Here is a 20,221-nt window from a genome sequence, read left to right as displayed (position 1 = left end):
ATTGAATATCCAGGGTCTGAACTTTACAGTTGTGCTGTCAAATTGGAAAAACAGCAGTGTGGGCCAGGGTGCTGGTTTGTTTTTTCCATTTCCATCCATTAAAGCAGAGGTCCAACCTCCGCACAATCCAAATGAAGAGCCCTCTGTTAGATTTCAAAAGAAAAAGCAGTACTACATTGTCAAACCAAAGACATAATAAATATAAAGAGCTGCCCATTACATCTTATAACATTGTTTAGGTAAAAACCTTCACCATTTGTTAATCTACAGAAATGAGGTCTTTATGAGCTACCATGTTGTTATTCAGAAGTTCTGTTTTGGTTGAGTGACTAATTAAGATATATGGTAAACCAATGTGTTGCCCATGGGGATTCATGGGTTCAAGATTGGGTAGTGTTTACAAAATAGGTAGCTGACATTTTTCAAGGGTGGTAATTATGGAATAACCCTGTTGTGTCGGATGATTTGTGGACAGTCATGCTGGTTATATGGTCGCAAATTGAGCTTTACCAGCGACGCGTAAGTGGAGCTGGTAAAACGGCTGTTTATGACCGTATAACAGCATGAACATCCGCAAATCACCAGACACAAGGGGGTTATTCCCATTTTAATTCCATAATTTGCACGGTTTATTTTTCTGTAGGTAATTCGGTCGGTGAGGCAGCGTCGCTCCAACAACAGTCAGGGCGCGGAGTAATCCATCAAATGTGAAAATTCATCATATGTGAAATGGTAATTCTGTATCAGAATCCACATCGATACTTTCGTATGGTAGCTTAAATTCACCCATTTCAGAGGCGGCGGCGGTAAGCGACTTTCTCTCGCACTCAGCTAACAGCGTTAATAGCTAGCAGCACACACAGCTGGTGTTGTGTCGAATTGTGCGTCTACTTGCATAAATTGACAGTTCCACGTCCTGACAATATTGCGCATTGACATTCGATAGGAACAACATGTCGTCAGAACACTCGTCAGGGTGTGGAGTAATACATAATGTGAAGTGGTCAAATATTTTGCCACCATTAACCCGATATTATATGGTCTGAAATCTCACACGCTAAACCAGTCAGATTCACAGAAAAAAATGTTATTGGATTAGAATATATTATGCAAAGTTTCTATAATTATTTTAATTGAAAGTGTAGGAAATTAAAAGTTTTGTGAATAATTGTATTCATTATTTGGCGCATTTAGTTGATGTCATTTTTTACAACTGGCAAGGTTGAAATATTTCCTTTGTGGAGAGCTTGTCTGGTTGCTAGGGACTGATTAATCATGCAGGGATTGATTAGTCATGGTTTCCATAAAGTGGTCGGAAGCTCCTAATAACTGCTACCTTCCTGCCCTTATTGGACTATGGCGATGCTGTGTATAGGTGTACCTCAACCAGTTGTCTACAGTCCTTGACCCCGCTGTATCATTGTGCCTTGAGATTCATCACTGGTTGTAGCTGTCTCACCCACCATTGTGAGTTGTATGTCAAAGCGGGCATGCCCTCTTTGTATGTTAGGCAATATATGCTTTGGATGACTCTGGTTTACAAATCTCTTACTGGACTGATTCCGACTTATTTATCCAGTTTACGTCAGAGATCAAAAAGCCGTTACGCTCTGTGCTCAAATGACATGTTATGCTTTTGTGTACCTTGTGTCCGTACTAAAGTGGGAAATAAAGCCTTTAGTTGTTCAGCTCCTTCTGATTGGAACATTATCCAAACCAAACTGAAACTGTCTGGACTGACTTCTTTGAACACCTTCTGGTCTATTTTACAAGATCGTGAATGGGGTTCTTTTGTGCAATGCCTATGTTTCTAATCTGTTTGACACTTTACATCATTACAGTGTTACTATGACCAAGACAATTGTATTTTATTTATTTTCAGTGTTCTGAAGTTGATGTTAACCTGTCCATTGTGATGTGTGGTGCCGCCTTTCTTGGCCAGGTCATCCTTGTAAATGAGGTTTCAATCTCAATGGGTTTTTCTACCTGGTTAAATACAGGTCATTGTATTTATTATATTAATGGTAATATCAATGTTCATTGTTCACTGTCGTTACCGAATATCCCTCGCTCACTCACTCACCTTCAACCGCTTACTCCAATTAAGGGTCACAGGGAGCTGGAGCCTATCCCAGCAGTCATAGGTGTGAGGCGGGATACACCCCGGGCAGGACAGCAGGCTGTTGCAGGGCCTTAATATCCCTAATTTCTCCAAAAATATTAGTCCTATCAACTTTCCATTTTCACGGCGTTCATCCTTAACTCAAAATATAGAAACATACCAAACAGCAAATGTCAGCTCCCCAGTTTTTCTGTGATCGATGTTACACACACGCATACACGCACACAGAGGCCACTTTTCTTTTAATATATAGATGTGTCGCTGCTGAAAGCAGCTCCCAGATGATAGAATCAAGAGGCCTTTCCACAGAAAGGCTACAAACTGCTACAACTTTCATATGTCACTCTGAAATAACTGAGCCAGAAGGATTGTGGAACATCTGCTTTGGGTGTTTTGGATAATATATGATTACCTGATTCCATTGCTCACATTAAAAAAAAAGATCAACATGCACAAATACACAGTATGTGGGTGTAATGTGTTGATTATCAATAATGTTAAAGTTCACAACTAGAGTTAATTAAGCCTCCACCCACTGTAGCCATATGCTAACTGGGTTGCTGTCAGGCTAAGTGAAAGAAAATGCCATTAGCATCACAGCTTTAGCATCTTTTACATCAACTTTAAGATAGCAAAAACTACCTTGTTAACTTTACTTGTGTTTATACTAAGACTTTTAGGCAACATGTCAAACCTGCAAAGAGCAAGTACGCAAAGATGAAATGCCTACGAGAGGACTGCGTAAACAAATAAATTCAAAATCTGATCACAGAATGGACTGATTTATTATCATGCTGAAGCTTTAACAAGCAAATGAACCTGTTTTAAGTGACGACATTGCTATGGATAACTAATGGTTAGCTTTTCTAACTTGCTGAATCTACCACAGAATGTGATTTTGCATGTTATGAAGTTAACAATATCTTGTGAAGGAAGTTCCCACCCAATACGAAAAAGATATGTTGGATTTTTACAGCCCAAGTCAAATTGACTATTGTTGGAAATATTTGCAAATAGTATGTGCTCGACACACTCCTTGAAATCTCCATTAAGTTTTGATGATCCATTGGTGGTTCTCTGTCACTTCTCTCTTGGCTAGTTCACCAGAGAGTTTTACAAAGTATTTTATGCTGTAAATGTGTTATGGATAATATCTATGTATTTTTAGTTTCATTCTATTCTTTGGTATATTTATTAAAGTCTCCTTCAGACAGCATCTTTTTTAATATGCGATCAGGTCTGGAAGCATTGGCTTGCCCCGCGCATTGACACATCTACTACCACACTATGGAAATGCCTTGGGTCCTGGATAACGTCCACCCAGGCAGACAATCAGTCCATCCGCACTTCTCAAAAGCAGCCATCTATTGGCCATGGCTAAGTGAAATGTGAGTGTCCTCTTGGCCTTGTCCAGCCAGGCCAGTCCTCAGCACTGAGGACCCCATCTGTGTGCTGGATCATGCCCACAGAAACACCCCATATAGCCAAAATGTTGTAGTTGATGATCCCTCACCCTCACATTTTATGTCTGACTCCTCATCCCAAAGATCCTCCAAAGAGATGTAGTACCAAAGACATTTCATCATTCACTTAATTCAGTGGTTGCCATTTTCCCCCTCAAAACTGATTAAGCAATGAACAATGAAAGCGGGCATTGAAATTTATAGTATGTGTATCACCAGTGTGTAAACAGATCCTACACAATATTCACAAGCAATATACGAGGGCTGTCCATAAAGTATAGGTCCTTTTTATTTTTTTCAAAAACTATATGGATTTCATTCATATGTTTTTATGTCAGACATGCTTGAACCCTCGTGCGCATGCGTGAGTTTTTCCACGCCTGTCGGTGACGTCATTCGCCTGTGAGCACTTCTTGTGGGAGGAGTCGTCCAGCCCCTCGTCGGAATTCCTTTGTCTGAGAAGTTGCTGAGAGACTGACGCTTTGTTTGATCAAAATTTTTTCTAAACCTGTGAGACACATCGAAGTGGACACGGTTGTAAGGATCAAGTCAAATTGATTAGATTGATACTGGGGCATTGTGGGTTGGCAGCATATTTAAAAGTGATTGGAAAACATCCAGATGGGTTGTGTCAGTGTGGTCAGTTGGAAAGTGTTCATCATGTTTTAATGTGCTGTCCTATGTATTCTAGTGATAGGCGGAAATTGTTTAAAGATTTGTCAGACTGTGGATTGACTGAGTTTTCTTTTAGGTCAATTTTTTCTGAGGGCAGTTACTCGCATTTAGTGGACAAAGCTGTGATTAAGTTCCTCCATTCCACCAACCTCTATTTGAGAGTCTAACATGAGATAAAGTATTTAACTATTACCTGTGGGGGGCATTATGCTACGCCAGCGTATAGCCTGCCGGAATCTATTAGAAGAAGAAGTGGACACGGTTCAAAAAATTAAGCTGGTTTTCGGTGAAAATTTTAACAGCTGATGAGAGAATTTGAGGTGATACTGTCGCTTTAAGGACTTCCCACGGAGCGAGACGTCGCGCAGCGCTCCCAGGCGCCGTCGTCAGGCTGTTTCAAGATGAAAACCTCCACATTTCAGGCTCTATTGATCCAGGACGTTGTGAGAGAACAGAGAAGTTTCAGAAGAAGTCGGTTTCAGCATTTTATCCGGATATTCCACTGTTAAAGGAGATTTTTTTAATGAAAGACGTGCGGGCGGATTGCAGCGTCGGCTCGCAGCCGCCGCGACGCTCCGCCACAGGAAAAACACCTCTGTTGGAAGCCTTAAGGACAAGTTGGAACATGTCCAGCCTGTTAAACAATTTCTCATATACTCACTCCACTGAAAGCCATCAAAAGCCGCCTGGATTTTACAAATGGTTATCAACACGGAGGTGTTTTTCGTGTGCCGCCGCACCGCGCCGGCTAGGTCCCGACGCGCGGACCCGTCCGCACGTCTTTCATTAAAAAAATCTCCTTTAACAGTGGAATATCCGGATAAAATGCTGAAACCGACTTCTTCTGAAACTTCTCTGTTCTCTCATGACGTCCTGGATTAATAGAGCCTGAAATGTGAAGGTTTTCAACTTGAAACAGGCTGACGACGGCGCCTGGGAGTGCTGCACGACGTCTCGCTCCGTGGGAAGTCCTTAAAGCGACAGTATCACCTCAAAATCTCTCATCAGCCGTTAAAATTTTCACCGAAAACCAGCTTAATTTTTCGAACTGTGTCCACTTCGATGTGTCTCACAGGTTTAGAAAAAATTTTGATCAAACAAAGCGCCAGTCTCTCAGCAACTTCTCAGACAAAGGAATTCCGACGAGGGGCTGGACGACTCCTCCCACAAGAAGTGCTCACAGGCGAATGACGTCACCGACAGGCGTGGAAAAACTCACGCATGCGCACGAGGGTTCAAGCATGTCTGACGTAAAAACATATGAATGAAATCCATATAGTTTTTGAAAAAAATAAAAAGGACCTATACTTTATGGACAGCCCTCGTATGTTTTAAGTAATTACAAGACAGCAAGAACAAAAAACTGCACAATGCAATTGTGATGTTCGGAAAAATGCATTTTGAGTTCATTTTTCGAGCAGCGTTTCTTGAACATTGTCAGACCAAAGTCCACTTAATCAATAAAAAAGAAAATCTTGTGGGCTCTCTAATGCTCCAAATATTCAAAAAGAATAACACTGGTCAACAAAAGAAAAAAAAAAAAAACTTGCATGGACTTTGAGAATTGGTTTAGGGTAATTTTGGGAAGTTGAATCCCAATCTGAGGTCAGATTAAAAAACGAACACTAGATTCAGATTTGCCACCCCCAAATTACCCAAAATCCTTTGAAAAACACCATGCAATAAAAATCATGTTGACCAGTGTAATAATTTACATTTGAGTTGAGTTAATGAAAGTAATAAATATTTGCTACTGTCAAAACGATGATGGAGTAATTTTTAAACCGTTTGAGAAACACTTTTCAGTTAGAATATCTGTTTTATACCCACTTGCTCCAATCAAGGATGATGGGGGGAGGGGGGGCTGGAGCCTATCCCAGCAGTCATAGGGCGTGAGGCAGGGTACACCCTGGACAGAACGTCAGTCTATCGCAGGACCACATATAGACAGACATACACATTTCAGTTAGGATACGATATTTCAAATATTATTCTGATAATATATTCCAGGACCAGCACACAACAGTTTGAGAAAGGCTGATTTAGAGTGCTGCTGCAGACGCCCTATTAAAACACATTTTCTTTTCGGCAATTTGTAGAAAAAGATTTCACTTGTATGATGCAATTGTCAGAAGTGAGCTTTCAGGTACTTAATTGCTAAAAATGACTGAATTTGTTTAAAAAAGTGAGGTTTTCTGGCACTGTTATTTGTCTCATGCCATTGTGGTTAGGCTACATTGTGGCTCCATGACACTGTGACTTCAAACATGTTTTCAATTAAATGGGACAAATTTGAAGTACGAGGTCTGTTAGAAAAGTATCCGACCTTTTTATTTTTTGCAAAAACCATATGGATTTGAATCACGTGTGATTGCATCAGCCAAGCTTGAACCTTTGTGCGCATGCGTGAGTTTTTTCACGCCTGTCGGTTGCATCATTCACCTGTGAGCAGGCTTTGTGTGAGCAGTGGTCCACCCCTCTCGTCGGATTTTTATTGCGAATGAACGATTTGGAGCTTTGCTGCATCAAATTTTTCCAGAAACTGTGAGAGTCTGCCAGGTGGACACCATTCGGAAAATTCAGATGGCTTTCAGGGATGATTTTATGGGGATTACACAGATTAAGGAGTGCTCCAGCCAGTTTAAAGACCGCCCACAACGTCTGAGAGCGCGGCGCACTCTGAGCGCCGATCAACAGGCTGACTCCCCGCTGAAACAACCAGATCATTTCTAACGTGAAGGCTTTGTTGATCCGGGACGTCGTCTGACTTCCACAAAAAAGGCAGAAGGCGTGGACATCAGCACTTTTTTGGCACATTCCACTGTTACAGGAGTTTTTGTCATGGAAAGAGGAGCAGAAGGATGCGCCACCGTGCCGCTCATGGCGCGGCACAAAACCACTTCCGTGTTGGTCTCACAGGACGGCTTTCAGACGGCTCAGACGGCTTTCGGTTGCTTTTCAGTCGTGTGAATATCCGAGAAATTGTGCATGAGCTGGACATGCCCCAACATGTCCTGTGAGGCTTCATCACGGCGTTGCTTTGCGCCATGCGGAAACGTCCCGACGTGCGGAATTCCTCTGCATGTCTGTCTCAATGTGCCAAAAAAGTGCTGATGTCCACGTCTTCCACAATTTCTGTGCTAGTCAGACGACATCCCGGATCAACACAGCGTCCAGTTTAGAAATGAATGGCACATTCCACTGTTACAGGAGTTTTTGTCATGGAAAGAGGAGCGGAGGAATTCCACGCGTCACGGCGGAGTTGCATGGTGCAAAGCAACGCCGCGATGAAGCCTCACAGGACATGTTGGGGCATGTCCAGTTCATGCACAATTTCTCAGATAGTCACACGACTGAAAAGCCACCGAAAACCGTCTGAGCCATCTGAAAGCCGTCCTGTGAGACCAACACAGAGGTGGTTTTGTGCCGCATAATGAACGGCTCCGTGGCGCGTCCTTCCACTCCTCTTTCCATGAAAAAAACTTCTGTAACAGTGGAATGTGCCGAAAAAGTGCTGATGTCCACGCCTTCTGCCTTTTTTTGTGGAAGTCAGACGACGTCCCGGATCAACAAAGCCTTCACGTTGGAAATGATCTGGTTGTTTCAGCGGGGTGTCAGCCTGTCGATTGGCGCTCGGAGTGTGCCGCACTCTCAGACGCTGTGGGCAGTCTTTAAACCGGCTGGAGCACTCCCTAATCTGTGTAATCCCCATAAAATCATCCCTGAAAGCCATCTGAATTTTCCGAATGGTGTCCACCTGGAGGTCTCTCACAGTTTCTGGAAATATTTGATGCAGCAAAGCTCCAAATCGTTCAGACATTTATTCGCAATAAAAATCCGACGAGAGGGGTGGACCACTGCTCACACAAAGCCTGCTCACAGGCGAATGACGCAACCGACAGGTGTGAAAAAACTCACGCATGCGCACGAAGGTTCCAGCTTGGCTGATGCAATCACACGTGATTCAAATCCATATGGTTTTTGCAAAAAATAAAAAGGTTGGATACTTTTCTAACAGACCTTGTACAAATCAATATAAATGGATATCATTGTGTGAATTAAATTAATACTATTAGGTGTACTCTGCCTCCTGTCTTTATGTTAGTGCCATCATCTCTAAGCTGTACAACATACAGTAACTGTACACTTGTAAACTTTCCACTTCACTCTTGCAGATATTCTTTGGTCACAAATCACTCCTGCCATTTTTCTGCACCCACTCCACCCTGCCTGCACTCTCTTCTTCATCTCTCTACCACACTCTCCATTACTTTAGACAGTTGACCCCAAGTATTTAAATTCATCTACTTTCACCACCTCTACTCCTTTTAACTGCACTATTCCACCGGGCTCCTCATTCCCCTGCTCTCCAGAGTATATCTCCGCTGTTCCAGGCTAAACTCATCCTGCTCTCTACTCCCACTACAGATCACAATGTCATCTGGAAACATTATAGTCCATGGGGACTCCTGTCTGATCTCATCAGTCAACCTGTCCATCACCACTACAAACAAGAAAGAACTCAGAGCTGATCCTTGGTGTAATCCCACCTCGACCTTGAATGAGTCTGTCATTCCTACTGTGCATCTCATTGCTGTCACACTATCCTTGCACATGTCCTGCACTATCCATATAGTGCCACACTCAAAAAACTGATGCATTGGATGAACTCAATTCAATTATGAGCAGGATTTCCGGCCCATAATTGAATTGAGTTCATCCAATGAGCCATTTGTTTGAGTGATACACTCAAAAAAACTGACTTATTGAATTGGATTCTATCTAATAAATATATGTAGCCCCAACTAAATTAAATTAAATTATCATGCATGGATGCCCTTTATTTGAGTTGGGACTGCATACATTTATTAGATGGAAATCCTGCTCATAATTGAATTGAGTTCATCCAAGGAGTCTTTTGCTACTCAAAAAACTGACTTATTGGATTGGATTCCATCTAATACAGTTTCTTCAGTTGCTAACAAGCGTGCGTCCAGCCATTTGACACATTTTCAAAACTCTTCACACAATTAGCAAAACATCAGACTTTTGTGGCCATACCATTCACACATTTCATGACATTTTCACACAATTTGCAGTCAGTAAACACATTTCCACAATGCTTACATTTTCATAACAGACAAGATATGCCCCTCAACAAAATTATAGATTATTTTTGTATTTCTTATAATTGTTAACACACAACATCCCACAATAGCAAAAACAATGTGCCAAACCATAGATACAGCATAAAAGCACCTCCTTCAGCAATGGTATCAGTTCAAAAACAATATATCTCAGCTGATTGACAAATAATTGAATAATTGACAGCTCACTTCTACTGGGTAAATGGGACCAACCACAGCTGATCATAGTATGGCTTAAATTTAGACACTTACAAAAGGAGGCCTTTGTGGATTGATGTTTTTGGAAGTAGAAAGAGAATGTCTGGATGAGGAAGGCTGAGAGTGAGGGGCCCAGGAAGAGGGGTAGGTGCAGGAAGAGGGGCAGAAGCGATGAGAGGGGCTGTTGCAAGAAGAGGTGCAGGCCCAGTAAGAGTTGCAGGCCCAGGAAGAAGAGCAGGCCAGAGGAGAGGGCATGGTAGAGGGGTACGGATGCGTGGTGGAGGCATTCAAAGACCTGCAAGAATAGTGGTGACTGATGAAATCTGTGCCACTGTAATTGATCATGTGATAAACCATGAGAGAGGCAGGTGAAAGGGTGTAGCCCAATTTGCCACAATCAACAGTCGCCAGCATTGTTCGCATATTTCAACAAACCAACAGGTAAGTATTTAATTTTACATGGATTGTTTCTATTCTCACTGGTAAATAATGTCATATAGTAATTTGGTGTTTTGTATTATCCCCCTAAAGGGTGCAACGCCTTCCTCGCTCTGGGGGAAGAGGAAAGCTCCTAAACAATGAGCAAGAGCTGGCCATTGTGGCAATGGTTGTTGCCAACAACGAAATAAAGCTGCGCGAAATTCAGGCCAGAATTGTTGATGACCAGGAACTCTTTCAAAATATCAACAGCATCAGCCTGACCACCATTACACGCACACTGGCAAAACACAGAGTGCGCATGAAGCAGCTCTACACTGTACCATTTGTCAGGAACAGTGATAGAGTGAAGGAGCTGCGAAGGCAGTATGTGCAGGTACACAGTATATTCAATTCTATGTCCAGTTCTGTTTGCTGAGCACTTTGTGAACAATACAGTATCACAGTAGATTACAATACAGTATGGTATACAGTAACGATTTGATTTGCATGAACTTTGTTTCAGAGAGTAATGGAATTGGAGGCCAACCAGGTTCCTCATGATTTCATCTACGTTGACGTGGCCGGCTTCAATTTGGCAAAAAGACGTCACCGTGGAAGAAATGTCATTGGACAAAGGGCTACAGTTGATGTACCAGGGCAGAGGGGGGCCAACATCACTATGTGCGCAGCCATTGCACATACAGGTTTACTCCTGCACAGGTCTCAGGTGGGGCCTTACAACACAGAGCGCCTCCTCGCATTCCTGAATGACCTCCACCAGCGCCTGGTTCCACAAGAGGATGATGAGAGTGACAACATCAGGACCTTCATGATCACTTGGGATAACGTGGCTTTCCATCACTCACAGGCGGTGACAGCCTGGTTCTGGGACCACCCAAGACTGTTACGCCTCTTCCTTCCACCATATTCACCCTTCCTCAATCCAATCGAAGAATTCTTCTCGGCATGGAGGTGGAAGGTGTATGACGATCGGCCACACGATCAAATGACCCTCCTAGATGCCATGGAAGCTGACTGTAGGGACATTACAGTGGACGATTGTCAAGGCTGGATCCGCCACTCAAAGCGGTTTTACCCCAGGTGCATTGCCTTAGAGGACATAAGATGTGATGTGGATGAAAACATGTGGCCAAACCCAGATGACCGTAGAGATTAGATGCACATTTTTGTTTTTTTGGTTGGTTTCCCCTCTTTATCTGGATATTTTGCTGTATTTTGTTTATTGGGAAGCATTGCTCTTTTGTGTTTTTTTCATACTGTAAAACCTTTGTGTTCTGTCACAGTGTATACAGTATTTCAAATATACCTACAACAGTAAAATAAACTGTTTGTAAAACTCTTTGATTTTACTGAAATGCTTTTGAATGTGACTACTACATGTCAACATCCAACCAAGATATTTGGGGTAAATCAGTGGATTGCATGTTTTGCATGCAAATACATGTAAAACTGAAACATAAATGTCTATGTAGTTATTAAATGTGAAAAGTACTCAGTATTTTGAACCCTGGTGTACTTTGACTGACTTCATATACCTTGTGAAGTGAAAACAAGTGTTATTTTCTGACAGAAGTATTTCATTTTGAGTCATATATCCAGTGTTTTGGTAACATCAGTATGTGCAGAGAAAGGTGTGTTCTATTTTGAAATGAATATTTAGTATTTGTTTAACAGTGTGCTTTTGAGAAGATAATGAACCATTTGGCCAATTGTGTTTCCTAGGTGTCACTCTGTGTTAAGAGTTTAGAAAAAGTATCCAATGTATGGGTAAGCGCTTGTTAGCATGTGAAAAAAACTGTATATATATGTATATATATATATATATATATATATATATATATATATATATATATATATATATATATATATATATATATATACTTTATCTTGCATGGATGTGTTTTATTTGAGTTGGGGCTACACTCAAAAATAGCTCATTGGATGAACTCAATTCAATTATGAGCAGGATTTCTATCTAATAAATATATGTAGCCTCAACTCAAATGAAGTGCATCTATGCAAGATAATGTAACTTAATTTAGTTGGGACTACATATATTTATTAGATGGAATCCAATCCAATGAGTCAGTTTTTTTGAGTAACTAATGACTCATTGGGTGAACTCAATTCAATTATGTACAGGATTTCCATCTAATAAATATATGCAGTCCCAACTAAATTAAATTATCTTGCATGGATGTGCTTTATTTGAGTTGGGATGACATACATTTATTAGATGGAAATGCTGCTCATAATTTAATTGAGTTCATCCAATGAGCCATTTTTTTGACTGAACCTTCATATATGTACTGCATATTCCTCCATGAGGCATGAGGAGTGACAGCTCATTCACTGCCCAGTCTTTCATTTGTGCACATAGGCTGACTGCACAGCATCATGAGGTTCTTCTGATGTTGAAATATTTCCTCAGATGTTCCTGACAGCCTAATTATAGGCTGTGGAGAGACAGATAATGAACAGCAGACAACCAGAAAGAGACTGCCACATGTAACCAGGACAGCCAGAATGAAGAGTGACTGAGACACAAACACAAAGGAGGGTCTGTTTGTGTATGTGGCTTGATTTTTTGGATTTGGCTCTCTTGAGATTAAGATTGCTGACCATCAGCATGTTGGAGAAGACTTATTTGGGCTGTAAATCAAAGCAACACACTTTGACATTTATTATACTACAGCGTCAGTGAAAATTTCAATTTGTTGGATTTGCCCAATTCCAATTCAGAGAAAAGTGGGACAAATGCAGACTTCTTTGTGGTAGCTGTAACTTCATCTCCCTGAAACACTAGGTGATGAGTGGGCTACTTTGGGCGGGTTCTGAGTTCAACTGTATGCTTGACGCAAAGTCAACAGTGGCATATTTTAGGCACAAGGATTTTTTTAAGATGCTATTTATACCAAATTACAGCAAGAACCTGAACTCTACAACATGCAGCTGGCTTTCCTTCACCAGCAACATTGATTTGAGAGTTCCAATCAAACAACACCGGGACAGTGTTACAGTTATCCTCGAGGAGCACCGAGTGCTTCCACTGCTGTGTTTTGAATGTGGGGTTGAAATTACAGCCTTAGCTGTGGCGTGTGATTAGGGGCTATACGTGAGGACATCTGTCAGCTTCCAAAGAGTGGAGCGAAGGCTTGCTAATTTAAATGACATGTCTGAAAGATGTGGTGACAATGCAGGCCTAATGCGGTTCATATCTGGGGTCAGTAGCCACAGCCAGAAACAACTCCCTTTCTAACTGTGTTTGAGCATTTGTGTGTATATGCACTCAAAAATGGCTCATTGGATGAACTCAATTCAATTATGTGCAGGATTTCCATCTAATAAATATATGTGGTCCCAACTAAATTAAATTACATTATCTTACATGGATGTGTTTTATTTGTGTTGGGGCTACATATATTTATTAGATGGAATCAAATCCAATGAGTCCATTTTTTTGAGTAACAAATGACTCCTTGGATGAACTCAATTCAATTATGTGCAGGATTTCCATCTAATAAAAGTATGTGGTTCCAACTAAATTAAATTATCTTGCATGGATGTGCTTTATTTGAGTTGCGGCTACATATATTTATTAGATGGAAATCCTGCTCATAATTGAATTGAGTTCATCCGATGCATCAGTTTTTTGAGTGTGTGTGCAGTTTGTGCACATGGTCATACACAAAATATCAAATTACAAATAATGATGTGAAGATCTTGAATCAATTCTCCTTTGAAATTTCTCTGCAGATGTGTATTCCACCCATGTGCACAAAAAGAATACTACTAATAACACTACTACTGCTACTACTAATAATAAAATCTCTCTAAATCTGTTTTGAAAAATAACCAATTTACCCCGGTAAAGCCTTTAGAATAATGTTTTGACCTGAAAGAAAAAGAAAAATACATCTTTGGTTGTATTGTCATAAATGACTTGTGTTGAGTGCAGTGACCTCTTGAGGTTTACATTAAAAAAAAAACTAGCTTCATTATATTAGAATATTATAGCATGATGAATTAGGCTTTTCGATTTTGTTTCGTTTTTGGGATTGTGCATTGTGCACTGTTTGCTTGGTTGCATCTTGAAATTTTAGTTCAGTGGTTAATTTATACTTTGTATTTGTTGTCATGAGTATATGCATACATTTTTTTAATTTTTTGGTTAAAGGGGTGGGCGTTTATAAGCTTTTGTTTCTGCCTACACCCTTTCGGCTACATGGGTACATCGTTAAATTGTTCTCTTTATTAATTTTTTGTTATTTTTGAGTCTGTGTGCCGACTAAATAAATTCATTCATTCATTCATTCATTCATTCATTCATTCACAAACTGTATGATACTGTGAGACTAATACAACTGAATTGTCATTTTACAGACAGTTTTGTTTAAATAACCAAAGAAATGAATACATGAGCATTTTCCAAGTCACTGAATATGTCTTGGACTTCATTTACATCAGTCATTAAGAAATACATCAGTGTACTATATGTAAATCTGTGTATAGTGGACAGTTCTTAAAAACTGAGGGATATGCAAGACTTGTGAGGGAAGCCACCAAGTCACTTATGAAAACTCTGAAAGAGTTAAAGATTTTTGTTACCAGTGAAAGTCTGCAGGATGCATCTTCATTGTGAAGAAAACAGAAGGATTTTTCTGCATGACAACATACTGAACGTGACTTAAATATGTACACCAGTTGCACATGAACAGAGAAAATCATCTCAGCTGGCCACATTCTGTTCATTTTCCAACTGGTGCACATATTGAAATCATGTAAATCCAGCAGACCTTTTCAGTCCAGATCAAACCCAGGCATAATTCAACCATGTGTCTTCTGGCAAACTGAAGCTGAAATGTTACATATTCTTGTTGAATTAAGTATTTCTTTGTTCAACCCCCGTGATAACGGCTACCTGCTGCTAGAGGGACCATAAGCAGAGCAGAAATATGGTTATTAGAATTTTGGTTTTCACTGTTTGTCACTTTAATATTTTGTGTTCAATTCAGTCCTATGGTCCTTTGGTCTTACGATGCATTATTTCATGTCCTTGTGTGCAGTGTGCACGCTGTGGACTTGCCATGTGAGGATTTCTGACTATTGTGCCCATTCATCACAAGAAATAGACTGTACTGTGTGCCGGTTTGCACATTATAGAAGATAGCACAAGTAGGCATTGAGGTGGTTAAAAAGTCACGTGTACAATTTTTCTGCACAACCGATCCCAGGCAGAGAGCAGGGGTGTGCCAGATCAGTTATCCGCTGTTGATCCTCCTGATTTCATTGAACCACTATCAGGCCCCAACTATCAACATGCAATGTTGTGTAAAACAGATCAACTTAGAAGCAGCTCTTCAACTACCAGTTCTGTAATTAACTGATAAGATCCAGATGGGAAAGCTCCATTAAATATATGAATGAATTAATACATATGAAACCAGAATACGTTCAAACAGCGTAGACCTCTTCCAAGGCCACATGTTCCTGAATGCTTAAGCCTTCTTCTGGATCCTGGATCTAAAATATGTTCCTGATCAAACATTATCTCGCACATTATCCGTCAGCTCTGGAAAAAAAAAAATGTCATCAACATCTTCTCTCACCTTTTTGAGTTCAAATTTGTTATGTGTCAGATATTCTTCTGGATCTCAGTTCCAGAACATATTCTGGATCACCAGACCATCTGCTCACCAAATCTGATAGAAATCCATTTATTAGTTTTTGAGTCCTGCTACCAGACAAACAAACAGAGAGAAAAAAAAACCCCAAACAAACAGAAAATTACTGGTGAAAACATCACCTCTTCTGTGTAGGTAGTTAAAAATCCACTGAAATGAAAAACATATGTTGCACAGAGGTTTAAGTGCAGGTTATTGTTGTGTCACTTTTCAAGAACAAAAGAAACTCTATGCAATGTGGCACTTTCTCAGTCGTCCAAAACTGTATGAGCATTGAGTACCTACATTTATAGAGTATGTTTTTTGCTCAATTACTCATAAATAATTAAGAATTAAAGAATGTGGAAAAATTGTAAGGGACCAGAGCCCAGTAATATTTTCAGAATGTACTTTATATATATATATATATATATATATATATATATATATATATATATATATATATATATATATATATATACAAATCTGTTGTCATACAACTGAATGATCAGCTAAATGTTGCACTCGTGGTGTATTTTTTTTTTTTTTTTTGCTGTAAACTCACATTGTTGAAAAGGTCAAAGTCCATGTGTATAAAGTGTGTGGACATATTCACAGCCATGCCCTTACACCCGCTCCCAAAATGACCTCAGACTCACTTTGACCCCTCCATAACGACTTCATTGATTCCGTGCCTCCTTTTCCGACCCTGCTGCTGATGGCTGCAGGTCACAGAGGGCTGCTTCCAATCTCACAGCTGTGAGCTCCTTCTTAACTCCTCTGTGTAGAGCAGAGCTACTGAATAAGTTGAGCGGGGTTGACACGAGGCCTCTGTGTGAATGCCTGTCACCTACGTACCATAGGAGCAGGCCGTCATCCCACCTACGTAACACCTGCATAACACCGAAGATCATAGAGCACCGCCACGGTACATAAGAACAGCTCAACAGAACGGATCTGCTGGATGATCCAAAAAGAGTCTGTAAAGTCTCATCTGGAGTCGAGTCTCCAGATGGCAGAATTATGCTAATCCTCAAACCAAGCTTAAAAACTTAAAAAAAATATATAATTACAGAATATTTTGCATAATGTTAAATACTCAAAGTGCTCTTGAGTTTTGAGCGAATTTCCACATCAATCCTTTCTTTAATTTGATCACATTTGAAGTGAAAATCTGCTTTAAACCAGCTAATATAAAGTTAAGCTGCATTCAGCGACTTGCTGTAAACATCTGGATGTGCTGCAGATGAACTTGGCATCACTTTAGTCCACTGCCATGCAAACAGCAACTCCTTCCCACTAAAGACAGACCGAGTTCAAACGTGGAACGTCCACACTGACGTTCTAATCTGATCCACAGGCTTCAAGAAGCTCACTGATGTTTGGAGTCCCAGCTTTTTCTTGCAAATGATGAAACAGAAAACAGACAAATTGTTAGGCCACTTACTTTTCTGTGATGTCTTTTCCGGTTTTCAGATCATTTGTTCAGAGTTGGTTATAGATTTAGTCCAGTAAGCGTCAGACGGCTGCAGCTCTTCTGTCTCTGTCCGTTAGTTTCTTTCCCCAGGACTCACTGAGCTGTTGTAAGACAACCCCTCAAATCGGAAAAAAGGGATGGAACGAGTATAGGAGAGAAAAGGAGAGAGAGAGAGAGAGAGGCAGGAAAAAAATCCCGTTCACATTCTGTGGATTCCTGGAAGTGTGCCAAAGTCCCAGAATTCCACATGCCACACATACGGTTTCAATTAAGGCCGAATCCTGCATTTGATCAGAAAGCTTTCTTCCTCCTGAAAAGAGCCTTTCTTCTGACAGCTCGAGGCTGCAGCGGCTACAATTCAACGTTTGTGCCGCCGTTACGATCAAATTACTGATTGTTGCTTTACCGCTTATAAATGGCACTACGTTTTATGTAAACAAACTCTTAAAAATGATGAAACCTTCAAAATATCTAATATTTATGAATACACAAACGCATGTAAACTGGTTCAACAATTTTCAGCTTTCAAAAAACATAATTAACAAGGTAATTAAGCTTCATAATTACTTTTATTTGGCCTCCTGTGATTTTAATTAAAAAGGGCTGTATTTAATCAAAAGGTTTGCATTTATTTTAACTGGAATATGTGGATGGATGGATGGGCGAGCGTCTTTGTAAACAAAAAAGTTTAAATGGCTGTTTTTTATTCTCAAAGTGAAAACTCAAACTACTGCATGATGAAAACAAAATAACAAGATCAAGCAAAACTTTTGCATTTGTGCTAGCCATTTGGATACCACAGACAGCACATAGTTTAGCTGATTAGCTGTTCATCGCAAGCTAATTCACCGCTACCCACTGAATGGATCACAATACGTTTACTGTCTTCTTCATAGAAAACCTTAATTTTAAATAGAAAATAACTACATGTAAATTATCCAACATTTACTTGCTGATTCATGATTGTCGGTTAAAACTTTGCATTAGCTTGCAGCTAGCTAATGTTGCTATAAGTTCAAGTTCCTTGAATAATATTCCCTAGATTTCTGTTTCCTTCTCTTATTTCCACTCTACTCACGTTTCTTTCCTACTTCCCCTCCCTCCCCACTTGGCATTTAAGATTTTTTTTTTTTATGATTTACAATGAAGAGGCAGGAAAGTTTCAGCTCACATTTGTCATAAAACAATAAAGGGATGTAAATTGACTGTTAAATCTGTGTTGCTGACATTATAATTGTTCACAGCTTTAATATTCACACCAGGCCGATGAATAACTAGTGTCATGGAGAGTTCACCTTCTGCTGACGTCAAACGTTGCGTTTTGGACCAAAGGCTTTCATCTGATTGAAGAACTCAGTACACTGTTGGGAAATATGAAAATGTGGTTTAAAAAACACTGTGATAGCAAACAGCACTCTATAGTAACACACAGATTTCAGTTGGTGGAAGGAATCGTAATAGAATTACAGAAACTTTTATCTGTCTGTCTGTTTGTCTGTTCCCTTGTCGCTGACCAAACGGTACCCCCTAAAAGTCGGCCCGCTTTTGCATCTGTGGCTAATGCGTCATTAGCCGCGGTTCAAAGATTAAAACCTTGTTTCTGCTTCAAACTGCACTCCAGTCATCATCTATCTCAGCGACAGATATCTGAAGCTTTTGTACAACAATCATTTCCACATAAATTCAGCATTATTTCATCATAAAAGGTGGCGGAAGTGATCAGAGCGCCGCAGCTAAACAAGCTGCTAGCTGATGTGTTCACTGCGCATCGGCCATTTCAAAGTGTCATGGAATTTTACAGAGTTTCTGCTTAAAACGGCCTCGTTTCAGCTTAAAACTGACTTTAGAATGATTTAAGAGGCTTTACCTTGTCATCTGATCCCATTATCCATTTGATCACTTTGGGTGAAGAGAATCTGTCTTAAACTAGCGGCAGAGCTCCGGATGATGCATGCGTAGATGCAAAAGGCGGACCGATTTTTAGGGGTGGAACGTTTGGTCTGCAACACCCTGACTCGCCAAACCTTCACTCCCATAATTGCCCTTAAAGGTTTTGTTTAGCAAAGCTCAAAGTCAATGTGGTCAAAAGTCAAAATTTAGGTTTGCGCTGTGGTGTCAGTCAAACCTGGCACACATAGGTGGGTTTTGGAATTGCTCAGGACAGAACAAATTTTTGGTAAAGGTCTATCAAGGTCATTGGGGTGAAAGGTCAAATGTAAAGTTTTCACTCCAGTTTGCACAAATTGTGGCACATATATGGAGGTGGGTTTTGGAATTGCCCAGACTAGGTCAAATTTACCTCAAGCCAATCACTGGGGTTCACGTGATTGAAGTTGAAAGTCAAAATTGTCAAAAGGGCGAATCACTGGAGTTTAGTTCATATCTGACTCTCCTTTTGTTGGCCTGATTTTTTTTGCATCCTTTTCCTCATTTCTGTCAAACTAGGTGTGTCAATGAAGGCTGATCCTGAAATTGCTGTTAAAAATTAATTTTATGACACAATACAATACATTATGACACAATATGTTTTATTATCCCAAAGGGAAATTTGTCTTAGGCTCATGTACTGCATACATAGGCCTGTACAATGAAAACAATAAAAAAAAAATTAAAAAATAAATAACTAAAAATAATTCCCTTTGTAAAACAGACAACATGGCATGAATTACAAGAATTACACCCCCCACCATAAGCAGTAGGCATTAGCCATATTGTACACACCCCATAAACACCATGAAACCATTCCTATAGCTCAGGCAACATCATTTAAAAGTTTGATTGAAATGGCCAGTGAAGGTCAAGGAATTTCATTTTCAACCTGATTGGACCACTTAGGTGGATTCCAGAATTGTCCTTGCAAGGTTCAGCTACAGGTCAGTAATTTAGGTGAAAGTCAAGGTAACTGGGTTCAAATGTCAGACTGCAAAACTATATTGATGCTCATGGGTACTATTACCAAGAGTGTCGCACTTTGATCTGAAATCTGCATGATGTTTGCCACTGCTTTTGCATACTGTTACCAGAATTCATATTTC

The 20,221-nt window shown here is 40.2% G+C and overlaps 1 protein-coding gene across 2 annotated transcripts in view; it reads right to left on the bottom strand.

Moving 5' to 3' along the window:
* The window catches only part of ddr2a (discoidin domain receptor tyrosine kinase 2a), a 135,589-nt gene extending 118,299 nt beyond the window's left edge, over positions 1 to 17,290 (bottom strand). For both annotated transcript variants that reach the window (XM_034180365.1, XM_034180366.1), the window contains exon 1: positions 17,157 to 17,290. The gene's annotated coding sequence lies outside the window, so the exon portion shown is untranslated. The remainder of the gene's footprint in view (positions 1 to 17,156) is intronic.
* Between the last annotated feature and the right edge of the window lie 2,931 nt (positions 17,291 to 20,221).

This window comes from Thalassophryne amazonica, chromosome 10 (assembly GCF_902500255.1).
Source record: "Thalassophryne amazonica chromosome 10, fThaAma1.1, whole genome shotgun sequence".
Classification (NCBI taxonomy): domain Eukaryota; kingdom Metazoa; phylum Chordata; class Actinopteri; order Batrachoidiformes; family Batrachoididae; genus Thalassophryne; species Thalassophryne amazonica.
The sequence above is the reverse complement of the archived record's forward strand: the minus strand, read 5'-3'. Positions and strand labels throughout refer to the sequence as shown.